The sequence below is a fragment of the Salminus brasiliensis genome, chromosome 5, assembly GCF_030463535.1.
Source record: "Salminus brasiliensis chromosome 5, fSalBra1.hap2, whole genome shotgun sequence".
Classification (NCBI taxonomy): Eukaryota; Metazoa; Chordata; class Actinopteri; order Characiformes; family Bryconidae; genus Salminus; species Salminus brasiliensis.
This window is the reverse complement of record NC_132882.1, coordinates 4,799,202-4,811,701: the sequence shown is the minus strand read 5'-3', so window position 1 is coordinate 4,811,701 and position 12,500 is coordinate 4,799,202. Positions and strand designations below refer to the sequence as shown.

The 12,500-nt window shown below is 43.8% G+C and overlaps 1 protein-coding gene across 3 annotated transcripts in view; it reads left to right on the top strand.

The window, feature by feature from the left end:
• The window catches only part of dpp6a (dipeptidyl-peptidase 6a), a 461,345-nt gene that overhangs the window by 52,883 nt on the left and 395,962 nt on the right, over nucleotides 1–12,500 (top strand). The window lies entirely within an intron of this gene.

Sequence of the window (12,500 nt, the reverse complement as noted above, 5' to 3'; positions counted from 1 at the left end):
GTGAGTGTGAGTGTGTGTGTGTGAGTGAGTGTGAGTGTGTGTGTGCGCAGTGTTATTGCCCCTGCCGGGCCTCTGTGTGGGGGCAGGTGATTCGGACTGAGGGGCTTTTCTTATTGAAGAGTGTTGAGGGGTCAGTGTGGTTATGAAATAGCATGCAGAGGGAGCTGCGGATCAGTAAGAGATGCCCTCAGTATCCGTGTGTGTACGGTGTGTGTACAGTGTGTGTACGGTGTGTGTACAGTGTGTGTACGGTGTGTGTCTACAGTGTGTGTCTACGGTGTGTGTACGGTGTGTGTGTACGGTGTGTGTACGGTGTGTGTACAGTGTGTGTACAGTGTGTGTACAGTGTGTGTGTACAGTGTGTGTGTACGGTGTGTGTGTACGGTGTGTGTACGGTGTATGTACAGTGTGTGTACGGTGTGTGTACGGTGTGTGTGTACGGTGTATGTACAGTGTGTGTGTACGGTGTGTGTACAGTGTGTGTACGGTGTGTGTGTACAGTGTGTGTGTACGGTGTGTGTACGGTGTGTGTACAGTGTGTGTGTACAGTGTGTGTACGGTGTGTGTACAGTGTGTGTGTACAGTGTGTGTACGGTGTGTGTACAGTGTGTGTGTACGGTGTGTGTACGGTGTGTGTACAGTGTGTGTGTACAGTGTGTGTACGGTGTGTGTACGGTGTGTGTACGGTGTGTGTACGCTGCAGATATCAGTATTGATCAGTAATGTTTGTCTGAGTATCTTTCTCTGCCTGTCTGTCTGTGCACTGTGTACACAAAACATCCATATAGAGATCAATGGCGGTCAGTAATGTCTGTCTGTCTGTCTGTCTGTCTGTCTATCTACCTACTATTATTGGATCTGTCTATATATCTACACAGCTGTCTGTCTGTCTTTCTGTCTGTCTATCTACCGACCTATCTACTATTATTGGATCTGTCTGTCTATCTACACATCTGTCTGTCTGCCTGCCTGTCTCTATCTGTCTATCTGTCTCTGTCTGTCTGTCTGTTTGCCTGCCTCTATGCTTCTATCTATCTGTCTGTCTGTCTGTCTGTCTCTATGCTTCTGTCTGTCTGTCTGTCTGTCTGTCTATCTATCTCTGTCTCTGTCTATCTACCTGTCTGTCTGTCTGTCTGTCTCTATGCTTCTATCTATCTGTCTGTCTGTCTGTCTGTCTCTATGCTTCTGTCTGTCTGTCTGTCTGTCTCTGTCTATCTCTCTGTCTGTCTCTGTCTATCTATCTGTCTGTCTCTATGCTTCTGTCTGTCTCTGTCTGTCTGTCTGTCTGTCTCTATGCTTCTATCTATCTGTCTGTCTGTCTGTCTGTCTCTATGCTTCTGTCTGTCTGTCTGTCTGTCTCTGTCTATCTCTCTGTCTGTCTCTGTCTATCTATCTGTCTGTCTCTATGCTTCTGTCTGTCTCTGTCTGTCTGTCTGTCTGTCTGTCTCTATGCTTCTATCTATCTGTCTGTCTGTCTGTCTGTCTGTCTCTATGCTTCTGTCTGTCTGTCTGTCTGTCTCTGTCTATCTATCTGTCTGTCTCTATGCTTCTGTCTGTCTGTCTCTGTCTGTCTGTCTGTCTGTCTGTCTGTCTGTCTGTCTCTATGCTTCTATCTGTCTGTCTGTCTGTCTATCTGTCTGCTCATCTCTCTCTCTCATATATATATATATATATATATGTGTGTGTGTATGTGTGTGTTTATGTATGTGTCTACCCATTGGTCTGTCTGTCTATATATTCTGTCTGTCTGTCTGTCTGTCTGTCTGTCTGTCTGTGATGTGTGTAAGTATGCGTGGTTGTTTAGCTGTGTGGGCCGTCGTGTTTCTCCTCTAAGCCTCTTCATGTGTTCGGGATGTGCTCATTATGCTTCAGACTGGAGGAGAATGAGGAGATGAAGGCTCTGTAAATTCCAGTGTCTGCGTTTATAGGGAAAGTGTTTTCCACTCTGCGCTGTTCAGACTGGTGTGTGTGTGTGTGTGTGTGTGTATGTGTGTGTGTGTATGTGTATGTGTGTGTGTGTGTGTGTGTGTGTGTATGTGTGTGTGGGGTGGGGTGATGATGAAATAGCCCAGTGTTAAGTGTTACTGCCCGTCCGGGCGTTGTTGTGTTGCTGGTGGTCCTAGTTTGAGTTTTATGGGGAACTGACCTTCTTAGTTGTGATACAGGTTTTAAGGTCACTTCTCACTTCCACTTCACACTGAGCTTTGACACGGTACCCCCGAGCAAGACACTCGCTCCTCCTGACAGGGCATAAAAGAGCGAGTGTCAGGGGTGTCCTCTCCCTGCTGAACGGGGAGCTAAAAGACCTCTTCATCCTCTGAATTATCTTAATGCATATACACTATACACTATCAGCCATATCCAGCGATCAGTCAATGGCAGGTGATCAGTGAGATCAGTGTCCAACAGGGTTGCACGATATGGTCAAAATAGGAGCACTGCAGATATGCCTTGTGGTATATTAGAAATTGTCGCCATCATGCAAAAACGCAGCAACTTTACAGGAGGAGGAAAAAACCTTCTCAACTTTCAATGGAAGTCAATGTAAAAAAAAAATATTCCAGGTCATTTTGGAGCATTTCTATTGGTCCGTTCATTGTGAACTTCAGATACGATATAAAGACCATCTCCCAGATTTACATTATGTCAAAAAGTAAAAAAGGTAAAAATTGGTCATGAATTGCCTTATTTAATCAATAATGTGGCAAAGCATCGGCCTGCATGGTTTTGCCTCTGCTGCTAATTCATCTAAACATCTACTGGGACTGTGATTAATTCGTGGGTGTTTCCAATATAGTGACCAGTAAACTAATAAAACTAACTAAACTAATAAAAAAGGTGAATTATTATTTTTTTATTATTATTATTATTATTATTTTTAAACATTTTTCTAAAACATTTGGGATAATAATAAACAAAATACTGCACAATGTGGGGGTTTCTAATAATGTGGCCAGTAAGTCGAAGCACATGATACTGGGTGTTTCCAATATAGTGGCCAGTAATGTAGTAAAGTTCAAAGATTGTGTTTATTATACTTTCTACATCTTATAAATGTACAAGGTAGGTGTTTCCAATAAAGCGGCCAGTGAGTGGAGGTTTAAAGTGGATGTTTCTAATAAAGTAATGAACTCCCAGCACAGAGTGAAAAACAGTGTGATTGGTTAGTGGGTTCATTTGCATATTGTTGCCGTCTGCAATATCAGTATTGTAGTGATGATAAATAAACATTATATTATGCAGGCCCGGCGCCCAAACACCTAGAGCAACGTTTGTAATCAATGTAAAGCAGGGAAATGAGTGTGATCCAGACTGATTTGGCGTGGTGAGATGAATAATTGAATGCTGATGATGATGTTTTTTTGTTATCAGGGTGAAATGCAGAACACTGATGACTGCGATGGTTTAGTGCTTTGACAGATTTCATCATTAGAATATTTGTAACGTGACTCAAATGACTGATACTCTTACCTCTTTTATGAAGCCACACCCTCCCAGGCTCTTTGAGTTACTAGTGGGTCACTAGGGCCTGTCCTCTCAAAGGACTCAACCCGACTCTCAGGTCAGGGTCAGAAGTCAAGGCTGTCTGCTTTGGGACTCGAGAAATACATGAGCTGCAAGTTACACTATATGTCCAAATATTTGTGGACACCCCTTCTACTGAATGCATTCAGCTACGTTTCTTGTGTTGCACCCATTGCCGACACAGATGTGCAAATGCACACACACAGCTTGTCTAGGCCCTGTAGAGAAGTACTGCCAATAGAATAGGACTCTCTGCAGGAGCAGATCAATAAATATGAACCTACTGGAACCATGCTGCCCAAAGTACACGGTGGGGTTCCTAATAAAGTGGCAGTGAGTGGAAGGACAAGGGAAGAGGTGTTTCCAATAATGTAGCCAGTAATGTAAAGTTCAAAGACTGTGTTTATTATACCGTATATATCCTATAAATGTAGACGGTAGGTGTTTCTAATAAAGCGGCCAGTGAGTGGAGGTTTAAAGCAGGTGTTTCTAATAAAGTGGCCAGTTTATGGAAGGTTTTTTTGCAGAGCAGTAGCAATATGCTGATGTATATTTAATGTAATGCTAATGTACACTCTAAACTAATAAGAAAGATGAATGTATTATTATTATTGTTATTATTATTGCTGGAAATGCAAAGTACAAGGTGGGGGTTTCTAATAAAGTGGCCAGTAAGTCGAAGCGCATGATACTGGGTGTTTCCAATAAAGTGACCAGTAATGTAAAGTTCAAAGACTGTGTTTATTATACCTTCTACATCTTATAAATGTACAACAGATAAACAACTTATAAACAGAATCCTTGAAAAATGTTGGAAGCACATGATACTGGATGTTTCCAATAAAGTGGCCAGTAATGTTCAAATGTTCAAGTTTAAAGACTGTTTATTATACCTTCTACATCTTAGACGGTAGGTGTTTCTAATAAAGCGGCCAGTGAGTGGAGGTTTTAAGCAGATGTTTCTAATAAAGTGGCCAGTTTAAGTCAATATTGATGCTAATGCTAATGTACACTCTTACATTATGATAGTAAGCTACTAAGAGCTCTTCGTAGCTCCTTTATTTTAAAGAATGTACCACACAGGGTTATAATAATAATAATAATAATAATAATAATAATATAATCAATATGAGAAAACTAATAAAAACTTTTTTTAAAATTTTTATTATTATTATTATTATTATTATTATTATTATTACTATTATTATTATTATTATTCAGAATAAAAATGTCATTAGATTTTTTTAATATTTGTATATGACATTTGGGACAATATTAAACAGAATCCTTGAAAGATTTAGATTTTTGATAGTTGCAGCTGTGGAATCCTTGGGGAAATCGTTCTTAGGAGTGCAATTCCACACTCCTAGCAGAGAGGAAGATTTTTTTTTTTTTGTGTGTGTGTGTGTGTGTGTGTGTGTGTGTGTGTGTGTGTGTGTGTGTGTTTGGCTATGGATGGTGATGTGAGTGCGGCGGAGCCTGGCTGACAGCCTGTCCTCTACTGTTAGAGTCCGAATCAGCGGGGAGACGGGTGAATTGTTGAACATGTACAGTGCTCACTCATCGTGCTCAGGTGCGAGATTCAAGCCGATGGGAGGAATGATAAACAAAGTGACACGGCGTAAGGCCAGGAAGTGTCAAAATTCTCATTCCGCTGATATTCTCCTGAGTTAATACCCGGGTGTAGGATATTATTGAGGTGGGGATTTGAGTTGAATTATATGCTGCGTGACAGCTGGAACTCAGAGATCGAGGGAACAGAAAAAGTAATAACACACGGGACCACATTTTCTCTCCATACTGGGTTGATATATCGGTTCTGCTGATTGTATCGGCTGATATTTGAGCCCTGTGGATTTTGTGATATTGGCAGAAATCCTGTGGATAAATTATATTGATGATTAACAGTTGATTAATAATCGTCAGTGATAACAGTTTGGTTAATCAGTGCTTAACTAAAAGAATTGGGGTCTGCTGCCTGTGTCCGAGAGGGTTACCCGAGAGTAATTTGGAGAGTTTGTAGCTCTTTAAAATGCTTAGCTCCTCCTTCCTGCTGAACAGTTACAGTCGACAACCCATCTGTTCATGCACAGTTTATGTTAGTCGTCCTCTGACCCCTCATAAGTGGCCATCAGGGGTTTCTAATAACGTGGCCAGTGAGAGAAACTATAAGGTAGTTGGTGTTTCCAGTAAAGTGGCCAGTGAGTGGAAGTACAAGATAGTTGGTGTTTCCAATAAAGTGGCCAGTGAGTGGAAGTACAAGGTAGTAGGTGTTTCCAATAAAGTGGCCAGTGAGTGGAAGTACAAGGTAGTAGGTGTTTCCAATAAAGTGGCCAGTGAGTGGAAGTACAAGATAGTTGGTGTTTCCAATAAAGTGGCCAGTGAGTGAAAGTACAATGTAGTAGTTGTTTCCAATAAAGTGGCCAGTGAGTGGAAGTACAAGGTAGTATGTGTTTCCAATAAAGTGGCCAGTGAGTGGACGTACACGGTAGTAGGTGTTTCCAATAAAGTGGCCAGTGAGTGGACGTACACGGTAGTAGGTGTTTCCAATAAAGTGGCCAGTGAGTGGAAGTACAAGGTAGTATGTGTTTCCAATAAAGTGGCCAGTGAGTGGACGTACACGGTAGTAGGTATTTCCAATAAAGTGGCCAGTGAGTGGACGTACATGGTAGTAGGTATTTCCAATAAAGTGGCCAGTGAGTGGAAGTACAAGGTAGTATGTGTTTCCAATAAAGTGGCCAGTGAGTGGACGTACACGGTAGTAGGTGTTTCCAATAAAGTGGCCAGTGAGTGGACGTACACGGTAGTAGGTGTTTCCAGTAAAGTGGCCAGTGAGCGGAAGCACAAGTTAGTATGTGTTTCCAGTAAAGTGGCCAGTGAGTGGACGCACAAGTTAGTATGTGTTTTCAGTAAAGTGGCCAGTGAGTGGACGTACACGGTAGTAGGTGTTTCCAATAAAGTGGCCAGTGAGTGGACGTACACGGTAGTAGGTGTTTCCAATAAAGTGGCCAGTGAGTGGAAGTACAAGGTAGTATGTGTTTCCAATAAAGTGGCCAGTGAGTGGACGTACACGGTAGTAGGTGTTTCCAATAAAGTGGCCAGTGAGTGGACGTACACGGTAGTAGGTGTTTCCAATAAAGTGGCCAGTGAGTGGACGTACATGGTAGTAGGTGTTTCCAATAAAGTGGCCAGTGAGTGGACGCACAAGTTAGTAGGTGTTTCCAGTAAAGTGGCCAGTGAGTGGACGCACAAGTTAGTAGGTGTTTCCAGTAAAGTGGCCAGTGAGTGGACGCACAAGTTAGTATGTGTTTCCAGTAAAGTGGCCAGTGAGTGGACGCACAAGTTAGTATGTGTTTCCAGTAAAGTGGCCAGTGAGCGGAAGCACAAGTTAGTATGTGTTTCCAGTAAAGTGGCCAGTGAGTGGACGCACAAGTTAGTATGTGTTTCCAGTAAAGTGGCCAGTAAGTGGGAGTACAAGGTAGGGATTTGCAATTATGTGGCCACTCTGTGTCTGTAGAAGTTAGGTGTTTCTTTTAAAATGGCCAGTTTTTGGATATTCGAGGCAATAAAGTAGCCAGAGAATGGAAGCGAGTAGAAGCACAAGGTAGTGTTTCTAATAAAGTGGCCAGTTTATAGAAGTTCAAGGCGGGTGTTTCTAATGAAGTGGCCAGTAAGTGGAAGTTCTGGGCAGGGTGTGTGTGTGTGTGTGTGTGTGTGTGTGTGTGTGTGTGTGTGTGTGTGTGTAAAGTGTGGAGTGTAAAATATCGCTGTCAGCTGAAGCAGGTTCTGCACTGTGGAGCTAAATTGGTGTGTATTGATGGGATGTCCTGCTGTTTGCAGAGTGGGAAAACCCAGCGTCGTTGTCTAACATGCTGGCCAAGCACATCGCACCACAGGGGTTCAGTCTTGGGTGGGCTACACACTGTCAGGCTTCACTGAAAAATGCTAACATGGCTCGGAAAGAGAATGAAAGTCGGGGTACAATAGCTTTGATGCTTCTTTTAATACATCGCTAACCGGCCACGACAAGCTCGCGCTCATTACTGTGGGTGTTTGGAGTGAAGTATTGCCTTTAATGCAGTGAAGCTCCTGTGGTTCTGGGTTTAGTGGCTGTGCTGCTTGATTTGTCTCCTGCAGTGTGTGTGTGTGTGTGTGTGTGTGTTGTGTGTATTTGACTTTGCATGTGTGTTTCTGATGCACTTGGTAGTTGTCCAGCACTTTGCTGTGATTACTGCTCTTTCCTGTCAGCGCTCGCTGCCAGCAGGCCCTCCAGGGCATTATGGTTAATGCTGGAGAAGAACTAATGTGGCTCATTGGCTCAAATGCATGCTCTGAACATGTGATTCTGGACACAAAGGAGATGTGATGACTTCTGCGTATCAAGAGTAACTAAAGAGGGAATTTGAGGGGAGAAATACATGAAAATGAAACTAATTACGAATAAAAACCATCATAAAGATTGCACTAAATGGACAAAAGTTTTTGGACACCTGCTAATTTGTTGTTTCTGCTAAAATTAGGGGTTAAAAAAGGAGGTTACCTGTTTCTGCTGTGCAGGGAAGAAGGCTTTCTGCTAGATTTTGGAGGAGCACTGCTGTGAGGATTTGATTGCAGGAGCAATCGGGAGGTGAGGATACTGCATGATCACCAATCGACCTCAGCCCCAACTCCCCAAACTGATCCCAAAAGTGTTGGCATCATTCCAGAGAACACAGTTCTTCCAGTTCTTGTTTCACAGCTCAATGCTGCTGGGGGGGCTTTACACCCCTCTACTAGCCCACGCCTGGCATTATTAGGCAGCATGGTGCCAGTAGGTTCATGTATACCTGCTGTTGCAGAGAGTCCTATTCTATTGGCAAGACTTTTCTACAGGTACTAGACCAGCTGTGTATGTGTGTGCATTTGCTCGAAAGTGTCAACAATGAGTGCAACTTAAAGTAGCTGAATGCATTCATTAGAAGGGGTGTCCACAAACTTTTGGACATATAGTGTAGCAAGGGGTGCGGTGGAGTGGGAGGTGTGTTACCGGGAGGTGTGTTAATGGATCTTTTTTTTTTTTTTGCCTTGTTAGTCCATGTCCTTTGTCAGGTTAAGTAGAATCCATCGGGTCATGGCATTCCACAGACTGAAGTCTTGTTTGCCTGTAATCTTTGATCGAAGTGTAGTGACCTTTACCTAGAGGTCTCGCATGGGATCGTTTTTCATTTAGTTACGCTCCTGCAACATTTCGTCCTGCTCCTGACCAGTCCGGAAGAAAACTGGCTTTATTTGTCCCATTCTACTGTACGACTTGGGCCCTCTTCCACTTGCAGTCCTCTAGAGGCTTTTTTTTCTTAGGGGCGCGGGGGGTTCTCATCCCAATTCTCACCCCTAACTAGGAGCCGCCCAATCACATGATGCTACCAGTGCTATGAGGGTGGGGTCAGCTAAAACCAGCCAACCTCATCTATCTAACCTTTCAACACGCTTGGAGGAGAATGCTAACCCCCAGTTCTGTTAAGTCATCTAACGAATGCCGGCACTAGTCGGCATCAAACTGAATAAAATAAAACCGATGAATATAATAATAATCGGTGGCTCAGGCCTGCCGAGACACAAACTCCTCAAGACCCCTGAAGGCATCCCGTGGTATCTGGCAGCAAGGCATAGCAGCAGCAGATCCTTTAAGTCCTGTACGTTGTAAGGTAGGGCCTTCATGAGCACCAGTGAGCCCTGGGCACCCATGACCCATGTCCCTCTTTGCAGCACTTTTGGTAGGTGCTATCCACTGCATAGCAGACCTGCCTGACGTTCTGGAGATGTTCTGACCCGCGGTCGTCTAGCCGTCGCAGTTTGGTTCTTGTCAAAGTGTCTCAGATTCTTATGCTTGCCTATTTTTCCTGCTTCAACACCTCCATCACCTTCAAGAACTGACAGTTCACTTGCTGCCTACTGTATCTCAGCGCTGGACAGGTGTCACTGTAACCAGATAATCAGTGTTCTTCACTCTCAGCCATGGATGGCTGTGGATCTTCTGGTGGAAAGTTTTCATGCTCTTTCCTTCTGCTTTCTGTACTAGCAGAATTTCGCCCACCTCTTCCAGAGCAGGTAGACTGACGTCCAGCTCTGAATCCGTGTTAATTTTAAAACAGCTGCTTTTCATAATCCAGTCAAATACAGATACATATATATATATATATATATATATATTTAATCATGCCTGGCCCACAATTATTTACCAATTTATAAAGATGTCACACACATTAGGAAGATTAATGCTGCTTTCTGATTCACATTCATTTTAATCAGCAAAATGAACACACAGACTGTCTATACACCACTGCAGAATGCCACAGCTTCCCCAGTGCTAGTTCCTACACCAGCCTTTTTAGCCTTTAAGTGATTCAGCAGAAAATCCTGCAGAAATACTGTGCAATTTTCTCCCCCTCTCCAGCACTATCCTGCACATTAGATGCCACTTTAGCTTCTTCACAGCCTCAGAATTGGTCCTGATTCAGAGCTAACCGGCACAGTCAGAGGCCCACTGTCACGCATCCACGTCCCCTTCACAGCCTGAGTGACAGAGAATGGGCCGAGGAGGAATAACCGAGGCTTGGGTTTGACAGGCTGAGTCCCGCAGTGGAGCTCTGGCCTGTCCCGTTAAGCGTGGGTCTGCATGCACGGAGACCGCTGGAGCTTCTTTATTTGATTGGGGTCGGCCCTCTGGCGGCTGTGGATCAGGAGCAGGGGAAAGAGGGCTGTGATTTATAGCGACCTTTAAGCAGCTCGCCGTTTCTCAGCACAGGATCTGTGCGTCTGCACCGTTTCATTAGACCTCCTGGTATCCATCATACATAATGTTTTTCTCGATGGCCACGTCATGTTTAAAGTGGTAGGAGCGAGCTGAGCAAACACACGCTGCAGGTTTTTTGGGAGACTGAGTGGTTCGACTGGCAATGTAGTAAAGTTCAGGCATCAGTATGAGGCTGTTGGGGCTCAGTATTAATTATTAATCAATTAATCAACAGATTGGAGTTAATTAAAGAAGATGAAAAAAGCCAAAAAATAATATTTGACTCAATTGAACCATAAAAAATACATAATACATAGTCATATACAGATTCCACATTATTCTACAGGAAGGAAGGTCACTGATTACACTGATTAGTGCACTGTCACTATGGTCTGGGGGTTGTGAGTTCAAATCTCAGCCATGCTGCTTTGCCATCAGCAGCCAGAATCAGAGGGAGCACAATTCTCTGGGCGTATTCTCTGGTACTCCCTCCTTTCATCACTCTAATAGCGATGGTGGCTGACACAGGTAAACTATTAATAATACTATTAATAAACTATTTTAATACCCTTGATTTCAGAAGAAACCATAAATGATCAGGTGTCCCAATACTTTTGTCCATGTAATGGATGTTTTCATGCGTGGATGTCTGCAAGTATGCATGCTGGCATGTAAGAGTGGCAGCATGTTTGAGTTATAGTAAAGGTGTGAAATGCTTATTGTTGTTATTGTGTATTGTGAGACACTCTGGTCATGGCCAAAAGTTTTGGGACCCCTGCACTTCTTTCAGAAAATACACCATTCAGGGGCAGTGGTGGTATCTCAGTGGTCAGAGCTCTGGGCTATTGATGACAGGGTTGTGGGTTCAATACGCTCTTATCCAGAGCAACTTACAGGGTCTTGTCCAAGGACTCTTATTGGTGTAGCGCAGCATAGTCACCCAGACCAGGAATCGAGCCCTGGCCTCCCACATGGTGTGGTAGCTCACTGGCAGGTAGTGGTGTTAACTATTGCACCACACCAACCACACAATTACATTTATATTCACTGCATTTAGCAGACGCTCTTCTCTAGAGCGACTTACAAAAGTGCTTTGCTATTTACCCAAGAAAAACCTCAGCTAGTTTAAATAGACTAGAATTCAAAGCTCCTCTAATCTTAGACTCTACTAAACACAAGTCACTATGGAGACCACAGTACTCTTCTCTTCGCCTGAGTACTCTCAGAAGAGGAGGGTCTTCAGTCTGGGTTTGAAGACAGCGAGCGTTGGACTCTGCTGTTTGGACACCCAGGGGAAGCTTGTTTCACCACTTCGGTACAGGACAGAAAAAAGTCTGGACGCTCGTCTTCGGTGAAGGACAATGTGGAGTGGAGGTCTGTTTGGCTTGGTCTTGTTTGGTTGTAGGAAACCGCTGCAGTGTTCTCCATAATGCTCAGAAGTTCCCTCACGCTGTTCCATTTGTCATTATAAAGTTGGCGTGCAAAAATCCAACACTTGCAACAATGTTTAGTTTCCCAATACCGCTCATCTCTGTCTGCTGAGCTCTCTCTCTCTTACTCTCTCGCTCTCTCCTCAGTCCGAAGCAATCAATCACCGCTTAGCTAGGCAAGGCTGTGGGCCCGGGTGCTGGCGAAATAATGAGTTTACAATAGATGAATATTTCATCTCGCCTTCTGCTTCACCCTCTGACTGGATGTTCGGCGCAGTTTAGTGGAACTGATATTACGAATACATTGTTAATGATTCAAATAGATGCAATACTTACCATCAGGAAGACGTGCATTCACTGTTTTTCTGTGGATCGGTGGTGCGAATTCTGAGCGGAAAAGGTGAGACTGCTGCAGACGGAGCTACAATTGAGATTAGGAGCTTTGTGGAGGATCTGGGATGAATACTGAAATGCCTCCGGTTGATTTGCAGAGTCAGATTATGAATCCTCCCCACAAGGGGGCGCTATTAGTACTCAATTTAGGTGCAGATTTCTTCAGTATTTTTGGCTGATGGTTTATTTGATCAAGTATTGCTGAGACACACACAGCCTGTCTAGTCCCTGTGGAGAAGTACTGCCAATAGAATAGGACTCTCTGCAGGAGAAGATCAACATGAACCTATAGGCACCATGCTGCCTAATAATGCCAGGCGTGGGCTAGTAGAGGGGGATAAAGCCCCCCAGCATTGAGCTGTGGAGCAGTGGAAGAGCTG